General features: G+C 39.7%; 2 long non-coding RNA genes across 3 annotated transcripts in view; one reads left to right on the forward strand and one right to left on the reverse strand.

The window, feature by feature from the left end:
* The window catches only part of LOC135214857 (uncharacterized), a 56,559-nt gene extending 40,026 nt beyond the window's left edge, over positions 1-16,533 (reverse strand). Inside the window, exon 1 of one of the 2 annotated variants that reach the window (XR_010314505.1) lies at positions 16,400-16,533. This is a non-coding gene — a long non-coding RNA (uncharacterized LOC135214857). Of the gene's footprint in view, positions 1-5,087; positions 5,711-16,399 lie in introns of those variants that run through there. The other variant, XR_010314506.1, reaches the window with a different exon arrangement.
* Positions 16,406-17,778, forward strand: part of LOC135214858 (uncharacterized) — a 29,151-nt gene continuing 27,778 nt past the window's right edge. The window contains exon 1 of the long non-coding RNA XR_010314508.1: positions 16,406-16,595. This is a non-coding gene — a long non-coding RNA (uncharacterized LOC135214858). The remainder of the gene's footprint in view (positions 16,596-17,778) is intronic.

Genomic DNA, 17,778 nt, shown 5'->3' on the forward strand with positions numbered 1-17,778 from the left:
AAGCACCCCGTGAAGAGATTCATGATAACAGTATCACCGAGATAATCACTTGTAGAGTTGTGACGGTTTGCCATTGCCTTAGCCACGGCCTAGAGTGAGGACTTAAACCTATGTTACCAGGTACCGCCAAATTGAAGACTTCTGTAGACACGGCATATATGATTACAATGCACACATTATCTTAACTATTATGATTATGAATATGAATATTATTGATACGACCGTCAGAAAATGAACTTTTGCCAATAAATTTTGATTAATTTGACAATTTTAACAAATATTGACGAGTATGGCAACTCAGCAATGGCTCCACCCACGACTAACAGTACAAGGGGCCGAGCATGACACCAAACACGTGACTCGATCCCCTTCCACCCACCTAAGCAGATCCACCAAACCCCCAAACACCAAATCCCACCTAACCCCCCCACTCTCCCTGTTGCTCCCCATCGGCTGCGTCGAAGGTCTTCACTCTTCAACACCCTGGGAGGTTTTATGGCTACAGCTTGATGCTCTTCTTGCGTTCATTATGCAAAATCTTATGTTGCTGAATAGAACGTCTTGCGTTTCCCCTTCCACAAACAATGAATAGTCATGGGGAATTTTTTTTTTTTTTATATAATACATTACTATTAATAGTGGGCATCGTTGCCAATTTAGTGAAACTTGGCACATACGCCGATACCTTTACAAACTGTTTCCATGAATTCTAGATGTCACAGTAATGCAATAATGATAAAATTGCTCTAATATCTATGTATATATATTACAAATAGTTATGCTAAATTCACTTATTTCCACGGCTTTGTGTAAGTCTTATCCCCAAGTTAGGAGGATTAACACATATGGCAACAGTGAATTATTGGGTGCCATGTTCCTTAACTGGAAAAACTATTGGTTGAGTATTGACTATTTGATTATAGAGCTGATGGATTTAGTTGTAAAGCTGATTTAATCATTTTCAACGGCGAACGAATGAGGTGATTATCATCTCCAGGTCCTGTTGAATTTCTTCCTTACTATTGATCGTACATAATCATATATGTCCTACGAATACGAATCTTACTCAAGCGCATGTATCCGTATTTTGTAAACATTAGATATGTTTTGCTTTATCAGAACTGAGAAACGAGCAATACAGTTATTAATGGCAACCCCGTTCCCTGTATATAGTTATGTAATGAATTCAGTAATATACTTGGTGCTGTTGGGAATAGCAGGATGCTAAATACTGTTGATAAAGTTTCGCGTTTCTTCCTTCTGCTGCCGAGCTGATGAAGGGAAGACAGAAATAGCTACGTCACTAGTCAGTCATCTGTTGCTCTAGTTGGCGATGAATCAATAGCCGTGATCATTCATACGTCACTAGCGCCTTGGCTCCTCCTTAGAAACTGGTCGTCTCTCGCTTGTCTGCGGTGAACAGGATTAATGGCTCTAAGTCGGGTTCCTTTTTTTTTATCGACTTTTGCTTATCAGAGACAACGTGCCGGGGGCAAGGTCGTTAACAAATGGGGTTCAATGCAATATCCCGCTAAATGTCATAATTTTTCGTTCTTTCGTTTGGTTATCAATGAGGTGAAAGTATTTAGTAGCAAATTCACAAAAACTTCTCTCATGACGGTTCAAACATCAGTGTATCAGATACTGTGGCCAACGATGGCTGAAATGCCCAATTACCGATATTCGGTGTGTGGTTGTGTGTGGTGGTGGTTGGTGAGGAGGAGTAGATAGAAAGAGAGAGATTTAATCCACTGGAAGCGATGCAAGAGACTTAACTATTCTATTCTGCGTTGAGGATTGTTACCGAATTTAAGATGGCTTTGCTCTCCTCACCGCTATTCGGTCTGAATTCACTACTGCGTCTTCTCATATTTTTAGTTTATGCTGTCGTAAACTGCTACATAGACCACATGGCATGCGTCGTGCTCTACACTGACGTGTGTGTGAAGCCTTGGGACAGTCGTTTGTCCTCTTCCATGTGTCCCTAATCCCTGAGAAAAAAATAAATGTTAAGGGATATTTCACGATACTTACTTCATCTCTCTTAGTGGCTCAATAAAGTAATGCAAATAAAAAAATCACGTGCTTGGTAAATACGTAATTATGAACCACGTTTTCATAATATTCTCGATGATACGTCGATAATGAAATTCGTGAACCACGGAAATGTGGAATTATTTTTTTTCTTCGCTTTTTGATGATTTTCAAGATAACGGTGTGGATAATATCAGGCAATGGTATTAAGCAACCTATGATCCTGGGAATTGATATTCTGTATAAAGAGTAATGTTAATTTGTAAACTGATTTGCTTATACTGGAATCTTTTTATTCGTAAGCTTTCACCAAATACTTTTACTTCAATTCTCATCGTTTAATCAAAAGGAGAAGTTGTCTTGTTTTCCTCATTTTCTTTTAACAAATGTTTACTGCTATATTTGGCTCCTGTGCATTACACTTGCTCGCATTGCCCCTATAACTTAACTCTAAAACCATTACCATGACGTGCATCTTTCCATTGCTATTGCGCGCATGCATTTTTCAGGGTATTCCAGTAATCTCTGTTGTCAAACTCATTCCGAGGAGTACGTTAAGTTCTATTTTTTCCACAGCTCTTAACCTTTAGAAGTGTATGAATTTCAATGGTTGTTAAGGTAGTTTCATTCTATTTAACTTTTTTTATTTATTTACTTACAAGGTTTTTTCACTTCAGTGCTGTGATCTGTCATGGTGTTCGTTATCTTATCATAACCATATGCAGTAGGGCAGTTTGATAAGAAATGACTGAAAGAATAAAGGGGGAAAAGAGGCGCGAAAATGTAATAAATTTAGCGCGCAATCGTAACACTTCTTAATTCCCAAATGCGCGCAAACGTAATACTCCCATTTGGCTCTACGTGCCAATATTTCATCTTTTATCTCATTTTTATGACAAGCTCTGCAATTTTTCTTCCCAACATAATCCATCGTGTCCCCCTATAACGTGACTATACTTTATGAGAAAAAAAAATCAAATAAAAATCTCTTACCTGCAACGACTACGCGATGATTAAAAGAAAAGAAAAAAAAAAAAACGCTAACAATCAATGTGGCTGTTCATTGTACTTCGGTATTGTTTCTCTTGTAAATGTCCGCGTTGCCATCTGATTAACTGATTGAGTTGTTCTGCTAGTCACTCGTTATGACTAGCGTCTACTGTGCTGCTTTCCCTACCTTATCAACAAGGGTCGACTGTTCAACGTCTTCCCACAGAGATTGCACTGAACATTCCCCACCGAAATGCTCACTTTCTTTAATCCTCTTCCATGAACAGTCCCCACACCCATTCTCAAATTCCCACTCCTACTCTCTCTCTACACTTCAAAATCTCATCTCTACTTCTATCTCTCGTCTCTCTCTCTCTATCTCTTTCTCCTCAAAAAGCTTTCCAACCTCGTCCCTCCCCCTCTCTCTAACTGCAAAAACTCTCTCCTCTCGCTCTCTCTCTCTCTCTCTCTCTCTCTCTCTCTCTTTCTCCTCAGTCTTTCCAACTTCCTCCCTCCTCCCTCTCTCTAACTTTCAAACTCTCTCTCTCGATCACTTTCATATCGGCCCCCACTCTCTCTCTCAAACTCTCTCCCCATCCTCAATCTTTCTTTCTCAAACTCACATCTCTCAAACTACCCGCAGCAACCCACCCCCCCCCCCCCTCTCTCTCTCTCTCTCGGAAAAATCAAAACGAATAAAGAACAATTCAGAATATTAGGGAAATACAACAAAGACTTGCATAGCGAGCAATTTGTTAGAACGAATACGACTATATTTTAAATTAAGTTTTTAATAGGGAAACAAACCAAGCAAACAAAACTTGTGAAAAATCAAGACAAAGTAACAAACCTTGGTAATTGTAGGTATAACTCAATAACTCCGCACGGACTGTAAGGAGTACGACCGCAACTGGGGAAGCTACTGGCTGCTCTATGAGGAAGAGCCCGTGCTGGCATAAAGCCAGCTTCATCAACAACACCAGGGATTAGGGCGTAAAATGCATTTCGCCGTGTTTAGTACGAGTCCCTGGGGGTTAATTACAGTCGACCCCCCCAAAAAATAACGGTAGATTCTTATTAAGCAACCCGGATACTATGATTTACCCTGGATTTACCGAAACCTTTTTAGGTTAGAAACGCGTTTATGTTCCGAAGTGGTCCCATAAAAGAGTTCGGTGCTGTGGAAAGCTAAGCATGTGGTCAAATAGCTCCTCAGCGGCGTGGTTGGTATGGTATTAGCGTCCCCCCTCGGTGGTCGCGGGTTCGATTCTCGGCCATTCCATTGAGGAGTGAGAGATGTGTATTTCTGGTGATAGAAGTTCACTCTCGACGTGGTTCGGAAGTCACGTAAAGCAGTTGGTCCCGCTGCTGAATAACCACTGGTTCCATGCAACATAAAAGCACTATACAAACAAACAAATAGCTCGACAGCAGTTTGATGACATGCTAAGTCCCCACTGTGCCGAATAAAGTATCGTTATCTACTGTGACTATTCAAACGTGTCATAACTGATTGTGCACAATAAAAGGTAAATCTTAATAATAACTCCGCGTCGGGTATTTCTTTGGAAATTGCCGTTTCCTATAGCATTCGGGTTGCTTATTAAGGAGCCCCAATCCCTAGTTGATGCTGTATTCGCGGTTACGTTCCTTGCGGTCCGTGCAGGGTTACTCTTTAGAATTACCCAATAAAATATGATGAAATCCAAATCCTCAGTAAAACATTTGCCTGTGATCAAATCCTATAGCCCTCATTAATCCAAGAAGGATAGAATTTAACCTTTAAAACATGCGAATTGACGACAAAATCTAACACTTAAGACAAATACAAATTGAAGACAAAATTTAACACTTAAGACAAATGAAAATTGAAGACAAAATCCTGCAATGGCAACAAGATATTCTACAAAACTCACAAATCTGCAACACCACTACGCCAATCGAAGACTGTATATCCTAAAATAGTATCCGATTCAATCTAAATGCGTAAGCTTAAGTTCCCTAGAAAATTACATTATTTGAAAACTGGGTTTCTAGATTCACAGCGACAATAGGGCGCTTACCCAAATTATGTCGACTGGACTGACGTTACTCTCGAGTCCCGACGAAAATCCTGGCTGGCTATACGTCCCAGGACGCCATCCATTGACTTGCAGGCAAACTTCAAAAAATCTTGTGGACCTTGAGTGGAGATGAAGCCGGTTTAAAACAACTGGCGTACTCCTGACGTACGAAAAATAATGTCTGTAGGTTTCATTAAAGTTTAATATTAGAATCTGAAGATTATATCCCAAATGGAGAGTGCAAAGTTTTAGTTTCCGTTTTTCCAGCTTGTAAGTTTGTTACTTGTAAGAAGATAAGAGCCCAGCACGAGTGTAAGACTGAAACTGTCCGGTATTTCTAAAGCTGGTGCGAAAAACTCTTTCCAAATGGGTAAATAGCGCGAGAACTATTCCCGACAATGGTGGTGCTGTTTACCCACTAAATATTTTCCAATCATGAAATTATCAGCTCAAAACTAAAAATATCTGAAAATTCTGTTTCTGGAATATAACAGAGACAGCAATGAAAATAAGCAATTAGTTGGATTCCTTCATTAAAAAGCTTCATATCGATGGTGATGTCAGATTTTAAAACGATTGGCATTAACTAACTAGGCAGCATCCATTACGTTTACGCCAATCAAAATTATTCCGAGCATTTCAGTATCTGGCAGAGTGCCTTTGAAATATCGTCTTTATTCTACGGCAATGGCCCTTAGGGCGTTGGCTAATCTAAAAACTGCCCAGAGGCGAAGTCATCCTTAGAAAAGTGCATCAAACTTTCAATACGACTTCATGCGTAACGCTAACGTTAAAAGTTCACACTTCACTACTTTGTTTCTTACGTCATCTAGTGACGTCACTGCTGCTTCTTTAATCCTATTTTTCAGCATCCTGTTTATTTCTTATTCATTTATTTTTTCAAAACTCCAGCGACGCTAAAACAAGTTACCTTGTTCTTCGTGTGTTAATTGAACTATATGACAGTTGCTGTCTCAAATATCGACCTAGATTCTGTGTGTATTGCGTAAATCATTTAAGAACGTTTATTCTCATTTTACACGTAGTTAGCTGAAATTTAATATATACAGATATATATGTAAGTATAATGGGTATGTATATACAGTATGTAGATATGTGTATATGTATGTATATACATAGTAAAAAAATATTGTGACTATATATTTGCTGATTTTGTACATAAATTACATGTGTTTTATATGTATTGGATTATAAAATGAACGTTAAAATGTATCTTATGAAATGAGAGAGAGAGAGAGAGAGAGAGAGAGAGAGAGAGAGAGAGAGAGAGAGAGAGAGATTCTGCACCTAACATTACGGCAACACATTCACAGCTCTACTGGATTGATTAACTGAACACTGAATTTAAGGGATGCCATTAATCGAAAACAACGACGTGAGGATAATTTCAAAATTAATTTTGGGAAAAATGAGTCGTCTAAATCTTAATCTGAATTCCTGAATAAACGACTAAAAACAATGGAATGTCTTGAGGAAACTGCTTCCTTATTGTTAGGAAGGAAAATATATTCTGTCTGAAATTATTATGTTGCCAACTTTTCTTCAATGATTATGTTGCCAACTTTTGATTTTTGGCATTGGTTTATCGGTAGGATAATCTAGATTGACTGATTATAGCTACTGAAATTGGAGTCACTGAAACAATGCACATAGAATTGTAAGTAATTGCAGAATGTAGGATGTTTGTTTGTATGGCGTTTTTACGTTGCATAGAACCAGTGGTTATTCAGCAACGGGACCAACGGCTTTACGTGACTTCCGAACCACGTCGAGAGTGAACTTCTATTACTAGAAATACACATCTCTAACCCTTAAGTGGAGTGCCCGAGAATCGAACTCGCGGCCACTGAGGTGCTAGAATGTAGGATGACCATTATCAATAGCACCAACGTATGTAAAAAAAATTTCTCTTCATAGTCCTTTCTCGTACAAGTCATCTCTATTCTTGTTACATCACTTATTTACACCGATTGTCGTTCCTTTATTCGCACTGACACATTGTCCTTTAATTGTGTAATTTAGTAGACATTTGATTTTATTGATATCACGATTTTATGATGACTGAATGTGCTGTGTGAATGATCTACAAAGGTTTGATTTTCTCAGTGGCTAGAAACTGAACGCCTTTAATGAAGCAGACATTTATATAAGTGAAGAAAGTCTGATGCTTTTAGCTGCAGGGGGCGTTTATGTTTTGATTAGACTGTTGGCTACGTCTTACGCTCCGTAAGTCACATGTTGAACCAAGGGAAGGAACACGAGAAATATACTGATGCCAAACGATGGCCCCCTCCCCCCAACCCCCACCCTCTCTCTCTCTCTCTCTCTGTCTGCTGTTTTCCTCACACGACCCAAAAATAATGTTAAGATTCCTGTTAAGTAATTAAGTAATTGGTAATTTAATTCAATAGAGTAATTTGTGTGCTTGAATTTTCGCACATTTCTTTTTGGTTGATTCTCTGAGGAAATTGTCAGGTCAAATCTCATTAATTCAAGTTTTTCCTCTGTGTCAACTAGAACATTTTTTTTTTTTTTTTTTTTTTTGGCCGGTCCCTGGTGCATTGGCGCCTGATAAGATAGAGAACTGTACCACCGACAAGCACTAAAGGCTGGGAGCTGATCGCGACACACACATACACACACACATCAGAGTGCCCCCATTCACCTGCTACTAACCTTTGGAGTGGAGGCACAGCACGTGACCCTCCAAATCACGTGCCCCTGACCCGAACTGATAATCTTATTTCAACTTCGCCCTGGTTCCCATACCAGCGTCCTTTCCTTTTCTCTCTCTCTTCTCCCTTACTCTTCCGGACAGGGACCGTCGTGAGGGTCATTGTTTTCGTCCACGCGAGTCAGTCGCTCCCAAACCGGGCGCCATCTTTCACAAGAGAAAGCCCCAACAGCAAAAACAACTGTGAAATACCAACGTTGCAACCTTGCGCGTTGATGACCATTGCGAGGTCGTCAACCATTGTCAGCCCCAAAGAAGGCCTTTAGAAGGACGACAACAGCAACAATGCATCTCGAAATTCAAGGTACATCCGGGTTTTGGTGCAAGGCGTTCCCCGTTTTGATAATCCAAATTTGCAATGCAAAGTCAAAAATACTTACCAGCAGGTCCGACACTCCTTTCACAAGGCGATTCGAAAAGGTCACAAGAGTTAAAAGATAAATATATATTTGAAAACCATTACAATGGAAATAAAACCGTTTTCATTTTTACTCAATTCTGTGTTCGCATTTAATATGAATGAATGACCTATACGTTATTTACACAGTGGCATCACTATTCATAGTGTTCACGTTGAGCGAGTGTCTCTGATACAGTAGCATTAACAACCTGAATGCTGTAAATGCAGAGAAAAATAATTCTGGCTATCTTTCGCTACTTTTCATCTTGTGAAGCGTCGAACATTTTGCTAATCTATCCACATAAAGAGTCGTAGAACTGGTAATCCTCTTAGGAACGAAGATATCTAAATTCAATTGTATTCCGCATCGGAAAATGAAAAGTTTTTTTTTTCTTGGAAAATGCTCAATAGTTTCGTCCTCCAATGGACCTCTTTTTGGAGCGTTTATTAATAAACGCTCCAGAAGAGGTCCATTGGAGGACGAAACTGTTGGGCATTTTCCAAGAAAACAACTGTTCATTTTTCTATGTGGAATACAATTTAATTAAGTCTTCAATCATGACCTAGATATCCTCAAAAACGACGCAAACACGAGAATGAAAACAGGCAGTTGTGAAAAAATCACTGAGACGAAGAATACCATCTTTCATGACAAGTTTACTTTTGGTCAAACTTATGCTTTTAGTTTTCTGTATAAAAAAAAAAAAACTATTGAGGTGGATTTATTTGTCCGTCCGCACTTTTTCTGTCCGCCCTCAGATCTTAAAAACTACTGAGGCTAGAGGGCTGCAATTTGGTATGTTGATCATCCACCACCCCGTCATCTAACATACCAAACTGCAGACCTTTAGCCTCAGTAGTTGTTATTTTACTTCAGGTTAAGTTAGCCATAACTGCGTCTGGCAACGATATAGTAATTGCCGTGGTTAAAGTTTCATGGCTCGCGGCTCATAAAACATTATTTCTAGACCACAAAAAGGTAGATCTATTTCCGGTGGCCTGATTATAAGCTATACAAAAAACTCGATTGCGCCGAAGAAACTTTGGCGCATTTTTTTTTTTTACTATATTCCCGCCAAATAGGCGAAACCACCCCTTAACAGTTTGTTTACATCTATTAGCAATATATAGTGTATCCTAAGCCTGCAACGGACTTCTTGGTGTTATGGTGCGATGTGACGCTGAATATATGAAGCATCATTGTTTTAAAATTAGAATATACACGTCGTATTTGCCATAAAAAACAATATTCTCTCCAGGTTAAGTGGTGAGGAGGTCTCCATCTTCCTTAACGAAGCATGCCAGAAGCAGTTCTCCCCTTGTGGGAAGCCGTCATCCACCCCAGTCTCATTATTTCTTGCAGAAAATTGATGAACGAGTAGAAATGCGATGACTCATAACCCCCGATCACGGCTGATCCTCTTTAAAGGCGTCGGTTTCCGTTTTGCGGATGATGAATCTTTTCATCGGACAGAAAACGCGCACCTGTGACCTCTTTCCTGACGTCGGCTTTATTGTTCCTCCTATTTTTCTCCCTTTTTCTTTGTGGACTGTGAATACAGCATTCAAAACCTATAGGCTGATTAGATCAGAGGCACATCGCCCATAAACAACATGCATCATGAAGCACGTTTGACTGAATATCTTTCCAAGGCTTTTGATGTCGTTGGTTATTCAGGCAATGTTGTGGCCCGGACTTTTACAAGCCGATGGATCAAAGTTTACGCGCCATTTTCGGAAAGTAAGCGAAGTCATCAAAGCTACCGATACCCAGTCAAATTAAAACGTTTCACGAACAGACAGCACACAGAACATAGTAAACTCATTTGGAAAATGACATTCACTGTCAAATTCTTCGATTTTCTTCTACGTCACAGCGACGAATACCACCACTTCTACTAGACATGCACCGCTCAGTTGTGATAAAGGATTGTTTATTCTGTACCAGAACAAGGCGGTCTATGTCCTTGACTCAGAATTGAATGGTAGGAGTGTTTAATACGAGAGAATTTATCTGAACAATCGGGATTTTCGAGAGAGAATAGATATTCTCCTGGATGAAAAATAGTATAAGCTTTGCGGAGCTGTGTATCAAAATGGATGATACAAACGGCGAGTCTCTCACTCTCTCAGTTTCTTGCCGATTGCACAGACGCTGAAGAACTGGAGACTCTACAACAAGATTCAAATCATAGCAATTAAAAAAAGCCTCAGTAATAAAAAAAAAAAAAATGTTCCAGCACCTTTTTAGTCAAAACCACTTCAGAAAAACAAATTGACGTGTCTTGGAGAAGGTTGCCAGTGCCTCAGACAATTCTGACCAAAATAAGTCTTTATAGACGTCAACAGGCTGTCGTTACAAGCGTCATGACGTTCAGCAAGCTGCAACCCCCTTTCATTCCTTTTTCTGTACCTTCGTTCTTATCCTCTTTCTTCCATCCTACTTTCCACGCCCTGCCAACAATTGTTTCATAGTACAATTGCTTTGAGGTTTTCCTCCTGTTACCCCTTTCAAACCTGTCTACTTTAAATTTTCCTTGCAGCGCTGAGTGACCTCGTAGGTCCCAGCGCTTGGCCTTAGGCTAAATTTTATATTCCGTTTCCACCAAGGTTTATATAGATCTTGGTTTCTACTTTCTTGTGGGAAAATATCGCGCCGTTTTTTTTTTTTTTTTTTGTAGACACAGAATACCAGCCTCTCAAAACCTCTTGCAGAAGGTAAATACCACTTTTTTTTTTTTTTTTTTTTTTTTTGCACAATGACTCCCTCAAATAAGAAGCCTCTTCTCCACAACCCACTTTCTGTTTTCACTGAATTGCCGCCTTTCAGCTCTCCTTTAATCTTTGGCCATGAATCATTCTTCGATAAAGTTAGATCACATTTTTCCTTACCATAACTAACTTACCAAACATGGCCTTGGCTGTTCAGAATCGATGTAACGGAGGAGGGGGGAATCTCGCGGCTACATTTGCAGTATTCAAAGATACCCAGTCAATTAATGAGTTCCATTTATGTTCGGAACCTTACAACGCTATCTGTTCCCATAAATTCCTGTAGTTGATTGTAGATGTGATGAATGTCATATTTTCCTAATAAAACGTAAAAAAAAAAATATGAATGATATTAATAGGAATCTCGACCTTACCTGTTAACGAAGGTAAACTGAGGTCAATTTAATCTTCAACACAGATCAGGTGGAGATGTCGAGTGTGAATATGACTTTGCTCAGTTATTGTATCGAAAGAAGCTTGATTCAATTCTTATGCATGTCCTTAAATAGTTTATAGTTACCTAAAAGATTTAATAAATATTTATTATCACTCTCTTCATTTCATTCTGTCTCGTAGCTGGGACACTCGTTCAAGTATTTTTTTTTTATCTTTTATTAGAAAAAATATATTAATGCAGATTTACAAATATGTCATAGTGTTTACATAATTTTACAATGGTAATTTTCCTTCTTACCAGGACCACTTACTTTTATAAACAGCAACATTGCATATTTAAGTAGTTATCAGGAAAGTTAACTTTTACAGGACCAAAGTAGCTGCTTACTGATGACGTCAAACTCATCAATATATTACTGTTATCATCAACTGCTAAAAGAAAGGCAGTTTGTTTAAGAGAAAATGTCCGTCGCAAAATCAACGCTACTGAAGCAACTTTGAAAATATAACCTCGAGGTATTACTAGAGTAGATTCACATCAACCGTGCATCTGATGTCTAGGCCAGTCCCTTACGACAAACCTGATTGGCTGTTGATAAGCCAATCACAGGACTGGAAACTCTCAGTCTCTCTCGAGAGGTCACATTGGCAGGATGTATGTACCACCTCTCCTGAGGGATACGTCTTTCAAAAGTACCTACATCCTGCCTATGTGAACTCGTTCGAGACACTGAGGGTTTCCAGCCCTGTGATTGGCTTATCAACAGCAATCAGGAGCGTCGTAAGGGACTGGTCTAGACATCAGATGCACGGCTGATGTGAATCTACTGTAGTTTTGGTTGGCGGCATATGACCTTTTCGGGAAAAATCAGTCAGGAAATGAACAACAGGAAGATATCAAGAATAACTGACAGAACAATAAAGTCTGAATACTACTGCAGAAAGAGCAACTAAATTGCTCCACATCATTTTGCAGTCAAAATCAAAACTTATAAAACGAAAAAAAAAAAAATAAGTATACTATGAAACTTCTCATCCCCAACGGATTACGCAACACCGACGGATTCTTGAGTTTACTCCGAAATAGCAAAACTCTTCGAAGTCCCTTGCTTTCAGATGCCACTCAATGACCGACCTGGAGACTTGCTTGTTTTCTTTGTTTGTATGGTGCTTTTACGTTGCAAGGAACCAGTGGTTATTCAGCAACGGGACCAACGGCTTTATATACGTGACTTCCGAACCACGTCGAGAGTGAACTTCTATTACCAGAAATACACATCTCTCACTCCTCAATGGAATGCCCGAGAATCGAACTCGCGGCCACCGAGGTGGCAGTTCAAGACCATACCAATCATGCCACTGAGGCGCTGACATGGAGACACTGCCCAGCTTTCCAAGGTGAGATGAAGCCTCACCTGATGCCCACCTTGGTGGAGGATGAAGGAGATTTCAGGACGTTCACCAATCTGTTGCCCTTTAAAGGGGCTTGTCCTGGGGCATAACTAAGAGACACTGGCTGCCCTCTTAGCCCCTTAAAATGTCGAACAAAAGATGGACATCGTGTGCAGAAAACCGTCTCATAAGCTGATTCATATAGAAATTCATGTGTGTGTGTGTGTGTGTGTGTGTGCCAGCAATGGAACAAATACTTCGATGAAAGTATATTATTGCTCATAATTTATTCAGCGTTTAACACAAATTCTGCAAATGGATCTCAAGAGACTCTACTCACATAAATAACACAAAAGTTTAAAAAAGCATTATAGTGTCTTCAAAATAATAGAGTTCAATATAATAGGATTAAGGTTCCTGTAATCAGCCTGAGGAAATTACAAAATACGAGTATATCTGCATGAGAATGAATGTCTAAATATATACGGACCATCTCTGTGTGTATATATATATATATATATATATATATATATATATATTATTGGGGATATAATACCATTATACTATTGTTATATATAATATATATATATACTACTGGTCACTTTTTACCAGATGCATATGCAACTGTAATGGCCACAATGCCCTCTTAACTTCTTGAATTTTTGCTCCTTTTTTGGATAGTGACAACAGCATATCAAATATATATATATATATATATAATATATATATATATATATATATATATAATAATATATATATATATATATACACACACATAGTACATACAAACGTTTTACGCGTTCTCTTTGGTCGACGGATTTGGGGTTAATCCGAAGCCGATCAAGGGAGCGTGATGCAACATATCAACTGTCCCTGGGTGGGATTTAGTGGAAGACGCACTCCATGAATGATGTAATACGTAGACTTCGTACTAAATATTTCATTCTTGTTATTTGCGGATCTCTAGCGCAATGATGATATGTTTTTAATGTTTAGACAAGAAAAAGAGTTTTATAGAGAGAATATATATATATATATATATATAATATATATATATATATATGTGTGTGTGTGTGTGTGTGTGTGTGTGTGTCCGCACGCATGTCGGTTGTGCTTAGGCATGCCTATGCGTCTAAACATTCCTGCAACGTGAGGAATTGTTGAATATCTTTATCTAAATGTGTGATTATTCATATCTGAACGTTATCAGTCAACAATCACGATGACTGATAAGCAACAACGATTTGCTGAAGTGGGTTTCGTGAAAATCATTCTATACACAATGAACCCTTATGTCACCTTCATGCAGTTCGCATGTTACATATTTTACCGAATGAATGAATACACGTTTATCCTATTTTCTATCCATTACTTGCATATAAAAGAAAGTTACATATTTTACCGTATGAATGAATGCACATTTATCCTATTTTCTAACTATTACTTGCATATAAAAGAAAGGAAAAAATAGTTTTTTATGTACGGTTGCAAGACAAAAAAGTCATTATTTTGGAAGGGAGTTTTCAATACAATTACGTCTTCCAATCCTCGGCTGTGGGCTACAAAGGTCTCTCTCATGGACGCCTGAGTTTTGTCTTTGGCCTTGGTCTTAAGATGGTGGTTTGGACCTCGTCTACGGTCGTCGGTCTATGGCTAACGTCACTCCGGCAAGCTTGATTTTAGGTTGAATTCTTTTTCTTCTAATTGTCAGTTTACCTTCCTTTAACAGGCTTACCTAAAAACTGTTGGATCAAATGACATTCCTATTGTAAACTTTTGGTGGCAGACAATTAGGGTGCTACTTTGGCTAGTTATCCACGCGTCACCTACTCCGAGGTGCTATAGGTAGTAGATTCACATCAACCGCGCATTTGATGTCGAGGCCAGTCCCTTACGACGCTCCTGATTGGCTGTTGATAAGCCAATCACAGGGCTGGAAATTCAGTCTCTCTCGAGAGTTCACTTAGGCAGGATGTATGTTCCACCTCTCCTGAAAGATGTATACCTCAGGAGAGGCGGAACATAGATCCTACACATGTGAACTCTCGAGAGAGACTGAGAGTTTCCAGCCCCGTCATTGGTTTATCAACAGCCAATCAGGAGCGTCGTAAGGGACTGGGCTCGACATCAAATGCGCGGTTGATGTGAATCTTCTATAGTACTAAACATGACGGAAGTTCCTCGGGACGCCATTGCGAGGGATCAAAGTATTTCACATACCCATTGCTATGCTGTGGTCGAAAAAATGTATTAATAAATAAACGATCCTTCGTGTGGCCTTCTCTACTTTCCATTTACCACACGGTATTTAGTATACTAGCACCTCCGAAAGTGACGCTTGGATAACAAGCCAAATTAGCAACCAATGAAGATGTGATGAATTTTACCACAGAAACAGCATCAAATCTATATTCTTCAGTATCTACCAACAGGATGTAGCTACCTTAGAGCGAGTCTCTCAGTGAATGTAATGCCATATTTCCTTTTGATCAAATCCGTTCTTTCATTGTCGAAAAAAAAAAAGAAAAAAAAAGACACGAATGCAAGGTGACATGCGCTCATTGAGCTTACTACTGCTATCATCAGTTATAAATGTCACCGATTTCGCCTAGTATTACCAGGATCTCGACCAAATGAAATCTCATGCGTATTATGTGCTTCATGGCTGTGACGAAGTTGGCTAAACGTTAGTAGTTGAAGTTGCTTTGATGGAAGTTTGTCATGTCCGAATACCTTTTCATGTATTTATGCGCAGGATAATCTTCATGAAAGGAGATAATAGGAGCACTTAGCTAGTAATTCGATTCCTGCCTAAATAGCAGTTGCTTATAACGGAGCTAACTCCTCAAAGTTGATAATGATAGAAATGCACACTCATATCCGCGTGCAGGTATCCAGTATGACGAAATATATACTACTAGTACGATGCGTAATTTCACGATCTTATTTTACCTTTTATGATACTACAGAAATGCTAAGCACTTGAGGCTATTTAACGCATGCCATTTCAGGTACACCTGGCCCAAGGTCCTTCGGGACACCATGCCCATGGTCCTTTAAATATACTCTGAGAGTGTATTTAAAGAAGCTTGATCGGGCCAAGTTAAACTAAGACCACCGAGAGAGGTGGTCTTGGCACCTTGCTTGAAGGAAAGTTAAACCGTGGGAAGACGAAACGTTTCCCTTAGTCTTGTGAAAGTGAAGAAGTGTGGGTGTTAGGCGGGAGGGGGAGGGCGGCGGGGGGCAGGGGCAGTTGAAACCGGGAAGACATTCCATGAGTGTAGGAGTGCAAGACTCGTTACTTCACAGCATACGTCAATAGCTAGCATGCGACGGAAACTTGCCTGGTTTAAATATGGCCACATTTTCACCAACAGTGCACGTCAGCTAAACGGAGTTAGTATGGGTATTTTATTTTTAACTGCTATTAAATAATCCTGAGAGAGAGAGAGAGTGTTCGGGGGAGTGAGGGGTGTCATCCAAGTAGTACTAGCCGTCACGTGTTGTGCAGCGCGACTGAAGGAGGAGGAGCACGGAATAAAAGAGAATAAAGTACACAGAAGGAAGCCGTTCGCATAAGATCTGAGGTTAACTTACCTCAATTGACCGTTAGGTCCTGGCGAGAGGAGAGAATCCACCCAAACCTGACCCTCACACAATCATCTGACTCATGCGGGTGACTGACGGAGAGCGTCCATGGCACAGACACTGTGGCAGCATATGAATTCTTTGAGCACCGGCGAGAGAGAGAGAGAGAGAGAAGAGATTCCTATATTCCTTATTTCAGTTTACAGTGAGTATTAAGTTTCTTACATTGAATACACAAGAATACAAAACTTCTTTAAGTGGTAAGTACTTTACAAAAATTCATCAAACCGCTGCTCTCAGGGGAGAGACAGTTTTTATAGAAACTCGTTCTAAAACTACACACAAATCGGTTTAGAGAGAGAGAGATTCCTTTATTCCTTATTTCATTTTACAGTGGGTATTGTTTCTTGCATAGAATACACAAGAATATAAAACTTCTTTGAATGGTACTTTACAAAAATTCATTTTAAACCGCTTTTCTCTGGGGAGATATATTTTTTATAGAAACTCGTTCTAAAACTACACACAAATCGTTTAAGAGAGAGAGAGAGAGAGAGAGAGAGAGAGAGAGAGAGAGAGAGAGAGAGAACCGGCAAGGCGTGAAACGTGGTTCAACGTGACTCGGAGAGTGAGAGTGAGGGAGAGTGTGTGAGTGTGTGCGTGTGTACGTGCCGGGACAAGTGGAGGAGGCGTGTCCTCTTTTTGTGCAACCGTTGAGGCACGTGGGCAAATGAGCTTACATGACTTTGAGAAAACAGCAGTTTACAATCTTCCTCGCAAAGTTTGGTTTCTTTAATCATTTTGCTGACTTTATTAACTGACTAAGATATTGAACTGTCGAAGAAAAACTCTAAGATCACTAATAATTATGCTCTTCGAACCACACACTACCTACATCCAAAAATAGCGAAGAACTGAGGCGATGTAATAGACACTTCAGGCCACGACTAGGTACGCGTGTCACATCATCAGGGCTGTGAAGCTGTAGAGTTCACCGTGCGATGACGTCATCGCATTTCCGTCTACCCCAGGGAATCTACCAGCTCCTACTTACGTTAGGACTATGTAGCGGTTACATCGATTTAAAGGCTGAAAGAGCCAGTAATTCCCTCTCATCCCCCTGACCTTCACGCGGAATGCAAGCAAAGAACATAATAAGATATAAGGAGGGACATTTCTCTCTGAATACGAGCGCAAATGCAGAATCGGAAAAAATAAGCCAGAAGTGGAGATGTTAATTTATTGCCCCCATACACTATCGAGCATCGAATCGCGCTTCGTGCAACGCGTCGAGTTTTCATAGTGTATGGGGGCTTGCGCATCGTGCAACGAGCCACTCGCAGCTGGCTCGACGCTATCAAGACATTCCTGATATTTTGTGGGCGGAG

This window comes from Macrobrachium nipponense, chromosome 46, assembly GCF_015104395.2.
Source record: "Macrobrachium nipponense isolate FS-2020 chromosome 46, ASM1510439v2, whole genome shotgun sequence".
Classification (NCBI taxonomy): Eukaryota; Metazoa; Arthropoda; class Malacostraca; order Decapoda; family Palaemonidae; genus Macrobrachium; species Macrobrachium nipponense.